The sequence below is a fragment of the Spermophilus citellus genome, assembly GCF_964194105.1.
Source record: "Spermophilus citellus genome assembly, chromosome: 3".
In the NCBI taxonomy this organism is placed as follows: domain Eukaryota; kingdom Metazoa; phylum Chordata; class Mammalia; order Rodentia; family Sciuridae; genus Spermophilus; species Spermophilus citellus.
Window position 1 is genome coordinate 107,955,328 of NC_138184.1, and position 12,397 is coordinate 107,967,724.

At 38.1% G+C, this 12,397-nt stretch overlaps 1 gene segment (V, D, J or C); it reads right to left on the reverse strand.

The window, feature by feature from the left end:
• LOC308643397 (immunoglobulin lambda variable 1-40-like) overlaps nucleotides 1-12,397 on the reverse strand; it is a 45,804-nt gene that overhangs the window by 22,780 nt on the left and 10,627 nt on the right.

Genomic DNA, 12,397 nt, shown 5'->3' on the forward strand with positions numbered 1-12,397 from the left:
TTTGGTACTGCCTTCCCATAAACACATGGAATCTAGTTGATCCCACTGGTCACCTTCTCCTCACTTAAAGCCATGTTCCTTACCTCTTGCTTAGACCTAAGGTCAAATTTCTCATTTGACACTTCATCTTGAATCAATTTAGTATCTCAACTTTAAATGTTTAGAAATCAGCATCAATCATGTTCTAAGCCTTAGTTGTATTTTTCTCTCTGGTTTTCCTCTTCTGGTGAATTCACAAGGTCAATCTGGATACTCATGCAAGTTATTTCTTTTTGTCAGATTGAGTTCTGGGTTCTGCATATACAGAAGTGCCAAAACAAAACACAATTTCTCTTCTGAATGAACTTATTTTCTAATGGAGAAACACACAGTGAACCGTGTCACAGTGAATTTTATTCATGTGGCTGACACCACCCCAAATATGCCCACCCATAGCATTTAGAGACCACTTATGAATACTGAGAGCCCTTTGACTCCCAAAGAACATCAGCAGTGAATATCTCCACATAGTGTCCCCAAACTTCCCTCACTATGTACCTCCCTGTCTTGCTCCAGATTCACTACTCAACCAAGTCATGCACAGTCCCTTGGTAGCTTTTCTCTACCTCCTGTCTTCTTTATTTTAGCTTGTTTGAATTACATGCATGGTATTCATTAAGATATTTCACATATATGTGTATGATTAAAAAAAAAAACACGTTTTTCTACCTAAAGAAACTCTTGTAGATTCTTTTCCAAATCAAGATTGAAAACAAACAAACAAACACATATTCTTTTTGGCAAAATCTTATTGTGCTTCTTCCCAGGCATCCTAACTCAACTCCTCCTCTATAACCTTCATAGAACCACAAGCAGATTCTATTTGCAAAGCGAATTCTTATTTCTGGATGACAGACTAACTTGTCTCTGAGTCCTTCTGCTCTTTCTGCTCCTAACCAACTATCTTTACTTCTGAATAGGCTCCAAATAATCTACTACAGAAGTCCTTATTACCATGAATTGGATGAACATTTACTTTCATGGTAATACCATATGAGGAAATTTCTAAACCTAAAATTTAACCACTTTTGCCATTGCCAATATTTCTGTAACTAAAATTTAAACACAAATTCAGAGCAAAAAATAAGGGCACAATTCCACCCATTTTTTTTTTCATACTTGGTTGACTGTAAAAATGTACACTTTATGTGACTATTGCATATTATATCATAATTTTCTTTAATTATTTAATATTCTAATGTTAAATGATAAGAGTATCACTTTGAAATCAGTTACAATTAATATAGATTCAATAATTAATATAGATTCTAATGCATTTGAATACAACATTGATTTCAATCATGAATAAATTTGAGAAATATCTCACCAGAGATACTGAGTGATAGTATAATTTGAAAATTTTTTTAAGGAAAGTTAGTTCTTCCTCAGGTAATTGGTTTAAACTTTACACTAAACCTATACCCAGATAGTAAAGTCCATTATCTGAACTTGATTTTCATCTCAAAAATGTTGTTATTAGATAAATTTTTATTGTCTTATTTATTTCTATAGGACCTTAGTTTTTGTGTAAGAATACGAGATAATGAGAAAATTAAATTTAACATGTGATTTGATGGCTGAGCACAAATTAACATATTTGCACTCTAACACCTGATCGGCTATGAGTAGTCACAGAAGAGACCAGGTGTGAGAGAAATCAACTCTAAAACTAACCCTGAGGGACCTCCCCTTGCAATCCATTCCACCTTGATTCCACCCCGGTTAAACTTCCCAGGTATTGGACCATGAGAGCCATTTAGAGCAAGGGTCATGTAGCCAAATGTACTCTAATCAATGTGTGTGTGTGTGTGTGTGTGTGTGTATGTGTGTGTGTGTGTGTGCGCGCACACACACACAAGCGTGCACATGCACATAAGATTTAAAATTAAAGAAGGAAATGTCTGGCCTTTTTTTTATTTGGCCCCTGATGGATAATTCTAGTATGTTCCTCAGGGACCACACCTGCATTTATTTACACTCAGGTGATGATTCAAGGTATGTCCCCAGATAGTTTAAGAAAGGAGAAAGACCATCCTAATAATAACCAAGTAGATGACTTGAAATTTCGAGATTTGAGTGCATACTATATGAACAATCGCCTGATTTTCATGAATTTGAGGGGGCTGGATATTGAGTTTAATTCAATAGAATTATGTTGAAGTGTTTAAGGGATAAAGACCAAATAATTACTCTGGATTCTCATTTACTGAGTGATTTGCTCTTCTGAGTAATCTTATAAACAACTATTAGCAGAACAAGGCATCCTGAGTATAAAGATGCTTCAAGTCTTGAACTCTCTGATATGGCCCTCTCTATCTCTTTAACTGACTTGATATGATTTGTATTCTTTATCATAATACTGCAGTCTTGTAAAAATAGGGCTTTTATTTTTTTCTGTGACTAATTGTTATGAATTCCCAAGCCTGAGTTGTTCACGGGAATTCCACAACTTGTTGTGAATGGACACTAACTGTAGTTTGTATCTTTCCCTGAACATGACTGGAGTCTCAAGCAAAGTCAGTATTAATCTATGAGAGCTGCTCTTCATTCAGGTAATTTAAACATATCAGAATGATTTTACCTGCACACAAATAAACTCATTGTATTAATAGCAATGGAGCAAATCCCAAAGCCATCTCAGATATAAAGCAGGCTCAGAATCCCCATCCTGGGGGTTCCATCAGTTTTCTCTGTTTCTGTCTTTCTCTAACACAAACAAATATCCTGAGAGCTCTGTGCCCAAGAAACTAGTAGAGGGTGATAAGGTGTTTGAAGCTAAGGTGGACCATGTATGCACATGTTACCACATTAGTTAGGGTCAAGATCTAGAATTTCAAGGGAAATATTCATAGCCCATATTTTATGGAATATTCATAATTGTTGAATATGGACAAATGTAAGAAAAGATGGTGACAAAAGGAGTCATCTGCAAACAGCTTTTCAATCTCTAAAATAAAATCCCATCAGAAGACTCATGACTGGGAACAACCATACATGCCCAAATAGAGACTCAATATTTCAAACACTGCTAAGAAGATATTTGAATATGGGGATATTTAATGTGAATTAAATTTATAAAATATCTGGGAAGGTAGAAATTATTGATCAGGGACAAGGCGGCTCCTTCTGACTGTGAGTTGGGACACTGGGGTTTTGTTTAACTTTCCCTCTGCCTGTGTCATGTGTATTACACATAGCTGCTCCCACTGCCATGGTGTGCCCCTTAGCGGTAGACATTCTCATCCTTTTCCTGGATGTTCTGGATGGTCAGGTACTGATCCCAGCCAGATCCTGAATCTGAGAACTGATCAGGAATCCCATCCCCCTTGGTTCCCACAGTACCACTACTGCCCACTTACATCACAAACTGGGGGCTCTTCCCTGGGCCTTGATGGTACCAGTCCACCTTGCAATTACTGTAGCAACTAGTCAAGGTACAGGTGAGTTTGACTATTTGTCACAGGAAGACAGAAGCAGAGAGTAGTTGTATTAGCACAGGTTGGAGAGGGATTCTGTAAACACAGACACATCACAGTGGAAGGGAGAGCTTGAGTGCATGTGTTTGGGGATCTGGCCCCTGAGGATAGACTCAGGATAGGGGTCTGACATTGGGCACAGAGGTCTGTCCCTACATGGGCAGTGAGTTAGTATCATCAGGAGGAGAAGAGTACTGACCATTTTCCTGAGTTCCAGAGCAGGTGGGGGCTGCCTACAGCCTTTCTTATCTCTGTCCACTGGCCTTAAGGAGGAGCAGCTCATGCAGATCTGTCTACACTCACTGTCTCTTGTGGTCTGCACTTCTTCTGAGCCTGGAATGATGCAAGATACAGTCTAGAGGGTGGTGAGGCTTTCATTTTCCTGATGGGCAGAGCATGGAAGGAAGGAGGTCCTGGGACTAAACAGAAGATCACGGTTGCTGAGCTCACATTAATGACAAAGGGTTTACTTTCTCTGTCCAACCCTATTGAGATGTGGATTCATGTGCAGACATCTCCATCTGTGAACATATTTTTTGGGCCTACAGAAAGTGTTACATGATGTTCCCTGAAGATTACATATAAAAGTATACTGTCCTCTTGGGTTCTAACTATTCCTTTTCAATTTAATCCTAGAAATACTGATGGAGATATTTCTGTGTCAAGCAATGTGCCCTGATCAATATTACCTCTGTATGTAGACTCTATATGCTTTGGGGGTCTATTGTTTCCAGAGAAATTAACCATGAATCAATAACCAAATATGAAAGTGCCATGACATAGAAGAATGGAATTGGACATCCTCACTGCTTGCAGTCATTAGAAAAACTAACTCACAGGGCCATATTAAAACTTTTTTTTAGTTCTATAATCATGTTCAATTTTCTCAGAGTGGAAGTTGGCTGAGCTGGGTAAGACACTTACCCAAAGACATATCTGAGCCAAAGTTCTAGATTTTAGATGACCCTGATCAAATGAATGATACTTACCCATAAGCATTGGGCCATTGGACTAAGGGCAAAATTGTGATATATATCTATAATTACAAATTACTATAAATTAGAAAGTATTAACCAACACAAATTACTTAACTTACATTTGCTGTGGTCAGAAGAGTAACATGGATTTCACTGTGATAACCTCAGAGTGAAATCAGGGTGTTGACAGGGCTGTACTATCTTCTGGAGGCTCCAGGGGAGAAACCATCTTCTTGTTTTTTCCCAATTCTAGGGGTCACACACATTCCTTGGTTGGTGGTCAGATCCTCCATCTTCAAAGCAAGTAACAATAAATGGAGACTTCCTCATATCATGCCACTCTGGTCACTTCTAACATTCTATTTCACTTTTAAGGACCCTCATGATTCCTCTGTCTCCAGGTATATTCCAAGATTATCTCCTGATTTTCATGTAATCTAGTAAATAACAATTAATTCCACATGTAATTTATTATCACTTTATCATACTTCTTGCAATTAATTTTTTACTTACATAGTGCCAACAGGGATTAGTGCATGCATGTCTTTGGTGTTCATATTTCTTCTCAAGGGAACTTTTAACTATTTATGCATACTTATTGAAAACATAGTAAGACATCACCAATGTGATCCTACAATCTATACATGTGGAAAAATGAGAATTCATACCCCATTTGAATCAAATGTATGATATGTCAAGATCATTGTATTGTCATGAGCAAATAATAAAAAAAGAGGAAAAAAAGACATCACAAAAAGACAGAAGCAAATGAAATTTGGGTTTCTTTGTTTTCATTACACATATATGATTCTTTATAGTACATTGGTTAATTTATAATCATATATAATTTATATTATTATCATATATATATATATATATATATATATATTTGTGTGTGTGTATATATATATATATATATATATATATATATATATATATATATATATCAGAATGCCCTGAGAATGTACATAGTAAAATTTGATATTATGGTTTTGTGGCTTTTTAACACCATATGTAACAGAGTAGGATTTTCTCTCCTTTCCTTGTGGGTTAATAGCACCATGTAAAATTTAGAGCCATCATGACACTTACTACAGTAATAATCAGCTTACCTCAGGCTGCAGCTCAGAGATGTGCAGAACACCTGTATTTGTCAAGGCATCTTTGGTCTTCAGAAGTTGCTGGTTGCCCAGAATTATGATACTTGAGTCTTAGCAGCATAGAAGACACAAGGGAAGGCTCCCTGTAGTCTATTGGTACCATTATATGTAGCATCTGCTGACACTAAAGAATTGTTCAGAGTACATGTGAGCCTGGCAGGTGATCCAGAAGTTGCAGATATGGAGGACAGTTGAATCAATACAACCTAGGAGAGGTGACCTGCAAACACAGATAAAAGTAGGAGGTGGGGTAAGAGCAAGAGAAAATTTTCTCATGGGTTCTGAGACTGAGTGGTGGATGTGAAGAAAGGATATAAACCTGCTAAAGACCACTGTTAACCTGAGCATTAAGAATGGAGCAGCAGGAGGAGTCCAAGTCATAGTGGACACAGACCCTGATTCTCACAGTGGGGATGAGCTGCTCCAGGCCTTCTTTAATTTTGCACCTTCTGCTAATGGAAGGCTAGTCATACAACTGTGTTTCCCAACATGGCTGCCAAGCCCCTTGCTAAGCCCTGGTACCAGAGCTCAACACACATTTCAGATTGAAGAGAATAAAGTCACTAAGTCTATTCATACATGGAAGGTCTGGGTTTCAGACTGCAACACACTATCTGCAATTACTGTCATTTCTTACTTACATAGTGCCTATTGGTGGCACTATGTAAAGTCATATGTACATACATAGATGTCAATTAAAATGTTAGTGCTCTTCATATAGATTCTATAAAACTTGTATGACTTCATTGCATTTTATAATATTACATGAGCTCTCTTTCATCCAGCGAGAAGGTCCACAGAACAGGGTGGAGGAGTGTATGGCTGCAGTTACTATTCAAGACCTCTGGAGATCAAGCTGGAAGCAATTCCGATTTTATTGAGCAGTTACTGTGTGTGTATACACACACACACACACACACACATACTCAGGCAGTAGATGGGCATATTATAGGCAGCCACCAATACAATTTCATGCCAACTGTCCTTGCAGTGACCAAATGAGGAGTGGGCCATGGAGCAAGTGCTGGGACCACAACACGAGGCCTCAGGCCCAGGGCTCTGCCTACAGGGTGAGCGGTTTGCATTCACATGCCTATCAGGAGGGGAGTGATTTGCCACTCAGGGACACTTAAACATATGCCATGTATCCAGTATTCCATGCACTTGTCCTCACAGAAAATATTTAAGTGTTCACCTATATTCCAACTATGCTCATATAAATATATATGTGTTGGATCTTAGGCATTTTAGCCAATTTAATTGTTTCAGTATTTGATGAAGTAAAGGAAGAATTATGTATACACTGAATGGAATGTATTGTTTGCATCTGCCATGGCATGTTGTATATGAATTTCATCTAGGTTGGAACATATCTTCCATAAATGTGAACGTGTAGTGCGTTCGGGTCCCTGGGTAAGGGTCGTGAAATAACTGGGACACAGGGGATGCAGAGCCAAGGCAGCAATTGCAACTGCATGTTGAGGTTTATTTGTAAGTTCCTTTTATATTCTTCTTCTAACAAAGCAAGTAATTCTTCAGTAACACTTTACCCGCATTGCCCAAAAATCATGCCTCAGTGGGTACACAGAGCTAAATTCAGATTGTTCCTGTTCATTTGATAAGTACCCTCCCAAAGTTCTTTGTAGACATTATCTAATCCCCGAATGTACTGTTCCCAGGTCCAGTATGCAGGAAGCTTCTTCCTCCTGGCCAAACCTTGCAGAACTTGTGACTTGCGATAAGGGGAAGAGAAATTTTCCTCCTCCTAACTAAGGTTTGCCTCAGCTGACCTAAATCACAGCCACAGCTCTTGCAACCTGTCAGGCCCGAGGGAGCTAAACTCTACACACTTGAACCCCAACACATAATAATTTATTTCCTTTCTTCATCCACTTGACCTAATGTAGAATTATCTGTTATGTGGACTCTGAGCTCGCAAACCTCTCCTACACTTTTTTGAGTTCTCCCACTTTTATGGTTTGTGGGATTGTGGGATTGTGGGTTGAAGGATTAAATATTTGTGTGTGTGTGTGTGTGTGTGTGTGTGTACACACACACACTCACATATATCATATATACATATATTTGGTATAAATGATAGCTTTTTCAGCTCTAAATTTAACATTTTATTGATACAAAACTCATTTTCTCTAATTTAGTTTAAATGTTACTAGATGTTTTTACAAGTTACCCTGCTCTGTCGTGCATGTACTCGTGGAGGCTGTACAACCATCCACCTGCTCCTGTGGCTTTTTTACTCTACCTGGTACCATGACACATCCTTTTCCCTGACTCCACATTCACCCATATGATCCAGTCCACCCTCAGGGATGAAGCCCATGTTCATTTCCTGATCTCTACAATCCATAGTAAAGCTTCTTATTCAACATCTACTTCCTTCCCTCCCTCCCTCCCTGCCTCCCTCCCTCCCTCCCTTCCTTCCTTCCTTCCTCCCTCCCTCCCTCCCTCCCTTCCTTCCTTTTTTCCTTCCTTCCTTCCTCCTTCCATTCCTCCCTTCCACCCTTCCACTTTTCCACCCTCCCTCTCTTTCTTTCTGTCTTGCCTGTTTTCCTCCTTTATACTTTTTCTTTTTACTTAAGGTACCAGGGATCTATCCCAGGGTCTCACATATGCTAAACAACTGTTCTTCCACTGACCTGAATAGCCAGGCACATCATATTTCCCCTTGAACAGCACAAAAAAAAATTCAAAAAAATACAAGACCCAGCAATCATGATCATCGCCTCTTCCTGAGAGTTCTACTCAGGTGAACACACATATTCATTCCTAAAATGGCAAATTTGTCCTTTCTGCTGAAAAATGATTGAGGATCTCACAACACCATGACTGCCCACCTCTTGGTGCCAGTCTGGTCTGTAACCACTGCTGAGAATTCAGGTAAGTTTGAATGTTTTTTCTTAGGGAAGTCAATGCAAAGGGCAGCTGAGTCAGCACTGGCTAGATTGGGAACCTGGAAACAGAAAGCCTCATTAAGGCTCTAGATATGAGACAAGTAAGGTTTGTTATTGGAGGGGAAAGAACAGGATTTGGTATCTGGGAGGCTATTCTCTGTGGAAGTTAGGACAGTGTGGAGGTCAAAGAGCAAGCAGGTCATGGTGGAGCTTTCCTGAGCTCTGTCATTCATATCTCTAATTCTTTCACATCCTCCAAACAAGGCAGGTTGGAACTTTTCATGCAGCTGAGATTCTCAGAGCAAATGGTGAGAAGGTTGATTCCAATGTTAAATCTTGTTTTATGTCTAAATGTTTTCTTCTGGTTTCTGGCCCTGTGATGACCTAGGATTCAAAGATTGTAAGTATGCAACATTATATATCTACCCCAATGATTGTTCTCATATTGCCATGTATCCCTTTGATGACTGGTTCCAACTCAGGTGCCTATAGGGCCTTTGGATTGGCAATTGTAATTGGTGATCACCCAGAAAGTAATTAGTGACAACTGTAGGGCTCATTTGTGTGTGTGTATGTGCATGCATGTTGTGTAAGTATATGGGTATGTATGCCTGTGTGTGTGTATGTGTGTGTGTAAATATGATTTAAATGTATTTATTCATTGTATGAGTGTGTGTTTGCATGTGCATGCATACAAATTGGTGGCTTACTTTCATGTGCTTCCTTTCTCTGAGGACACAGGGTCTGGACCTACCAATGTTGAGTGTGTGAAAAGAAGCATTGCATGAATTTGATCTGTCTTAACTGTTGTGCATCCTGGAGGGCTGGGCATATTGTGAATCCTTGCTTCAGAAGTGGAGATTGAAATCCACATAGTCCTATTTGAGTTTTTAGGATTTGGTAAGTTTTGCCCCTTCATAGTGCTTTCCATAGACTAGATATGAGCTGTGATAAAGGTCTTTTAGTATTAAGTTTGTAGATGTATATATTTTGTTTTTATCAAATTTGGAAAGATTTTCTTGACAATTTTTCAAAAAAAAATGTTGTACTATTGCCCACACCTTTCTTTCTGGAACTTTCATAATGTGTATTTTTCTTTGTTTGAAGCTGTAACACAGGTCCCTTAGGCTTGGCACATTTTTTGTTATTTATTACTTTCCCTTTCTTGGAAAACATAATTTTTTATAAACTTTAGTCCAGGTATTCTTCCTTGCTTACCTATTTATATTTAATGAGGTATTTGTCCTACAATTTTTTAAAAAAATTATTGTCATGGCTTTCTTTATTTCTATTAGCATATTTATTACAGTTTAATAAAATGATTTTTGTATAGTACTCCCAAAGACCTAGTTCCTCATGGATAGCTTCTATCTATAGTTTTTGTTTTTGTGATTTGTGTGTATGTTTGTATTTACTTTGTTGGTTTCTCTATGTATGGGCTAAATTTTTCTGTTACTGCCTCATAATTTCATTTTGAAAAAAAAATGGATTGGAGTATTATAATGTAATGACTCTGAAAATCAGAGCCCTTACCAGGAGAGTTTTAATTTTATTGTTATTGTTATAACTGCTATTTCTGTTGTAGGTGTTATTGTCATTGATGATACATGGCTTTGGGATTTTCTGGGCTATTTTTTTTATTTTTTATTTTTTTGTAGTTGGACAAAATAACTTTATTTTATTTATTTATTTTTATGTGGTGCTGACAATTGAACCCAGGGCCTCACACGTGCTAGGCAAGTGCTCTGCCCCTGAGCCACAACCCCAGCCCCTCTGGGATATTTTTTTTAATTGAATTATTTGCATGTGTAATGGCTAACATCTGTTGACATTACTGCTTAGCTAATTATTAAAGAAATATTTCTGTAGATGCATAGAAGCAATATATCTCTCAGCCTTTGCTGAGTGTTGGGGTGCAATTTTAACATTTGACTTTAATTAATGTAGCATCAGTTTGTACCTCTGTCTTGTCCTTCACTTCATCCTAGCAAAAATGCAATTTCAGCCAGAGGAGAGATTTTAAGATCTTTCCCCTTCTTTCTTGTATATGCACATAGCCCAGGAACAAGCAAGTGGTCTTCTAGGGGCCTGGGGATATGTTGGAGATCTTTCACACCATCTAAGGGGTTCCTATGCCATAGTGTTTACTTCACATGTTCGGTCAGTCTCCTATTTTTTTAAAATTTCTTATACTAGCTCATTTATTACCAAAGTTAATTTATCACTATGATGGTTTTGATGTACAAATTGAGGATGAAGCTGCTTAAGTTAAATAAGCTCTGAGTCAATTAAAACTACCATAAGTGCTCCTCTCCTCCCAGACTTCCTAGAAAGCTGACTCAGCAGACTCTCTTAATCTTTATTATCCCTCTTTCCTTTTCTTTTTCCTGTTACTTCCTCATAATTACTCCCTTTCACTATTTTCCCCTAAGAGATAGTTTTACATAGAAATGGCTGAGCAGCTCTCTCCCATGCTTCTCTTTGGCTCTTGCAGCTATATGTGGGAGAGGAAGCACCCACCTAAACTGGCATCACCTGTGGCAGTTGGAGGAGAAGGATTGGTAGTGGAGGCCTCAGGCCCAGGTCATCATGCAACTAATTTTCTAACCAGCCACTGAAGCCATCCATTCATCTCCACCTACATCGCAACGCCCACACTGGGCCTCCTGCATTTCCTCCACCACTTCTCCCTCCTCAGTCAGGTCCTCCTATTCTCCTCAGCCCCATGCTGAGGAAAATGAGGTAGTAAATTGGCTCCTGTATGACTCCATGTCAACACTGTGAGATATCAGTATAGTAAAGGGAAGAGGGAAGGTAGAGGGGCAGTACTTCCATTTACTCTACTGGCCTTTCTACTATATACTTTTGGTTTAATTTAGTTTAGTTTTGTTTTTCAGTTACTATATTGTGGAGACAGTAATAATGAGATTCATATATGTACGTTGGAAAGTTAGGTTATATTCATTTCACTGTTTTTTCTTATCCCATTCCTTCTCCCTACCCCTCAATCCCTTCAACTATTCCACAGATCAGATCATTCCATCTTTCTTGTATTTTAATAAAGTGTCCCCACTTTTTCCCTTTATCTGTATTAGGACTTTCTTGATAAATGTTATGCTCCTTGTCTCCTAAACCACATTTCTCTTCACAACTTCTTTATCCTGAACTTCCTTTGCAGCCTAAAAAATGTATTTCAGACAGAACTATGTGCTTTGATAAAAGCCTCTGGTCACAATATGAAGTTGTCCATGAATAATAAATTAATAAAATAAAATTAAGGTAAGTGGTAGGAATGAGAATTTCCCAAGAGCTGTCAATCTTTTTTAAACAAAAACCTTTTTAAAAAACAAAACTAAAAAATATCTAATTTTGTCTATTGTTTAGTTTTGTTTTAACCTGGTTTATTCTTTCTCCAGGTTTCTTAGTATGATCCTCATCCATAAGCCAACCCAATAGGATACTCCCATTCCTTTTGTAACTTAGAAAACCATGCCTACTGTATGATGTTGTACCTTAGGGCATTCTTCTTGCTCTATCCAGATTCCTCTGTGCAACATGTTCATAGCTCCTTTGACTGCTCATTGGTTAGGACTAATGTGATTTCTCCTACATAAATTTTCATACATTAGGAACAAGGGGATGAACATAAAGTTTGTGGTTTTAACAAGATGAGGGATATCATCCATTTTATTACTAGCACAAAAATCTGTTTCAAAGGTCATTCACTCTTGGTCTGTATTTACTGTATTTTTAAAAGAGTCCTTTATAAAACATTACCATCTTATTTTTCTCTTCATGATATATCAGTTGAATAAAATATTTGATACTTGTTA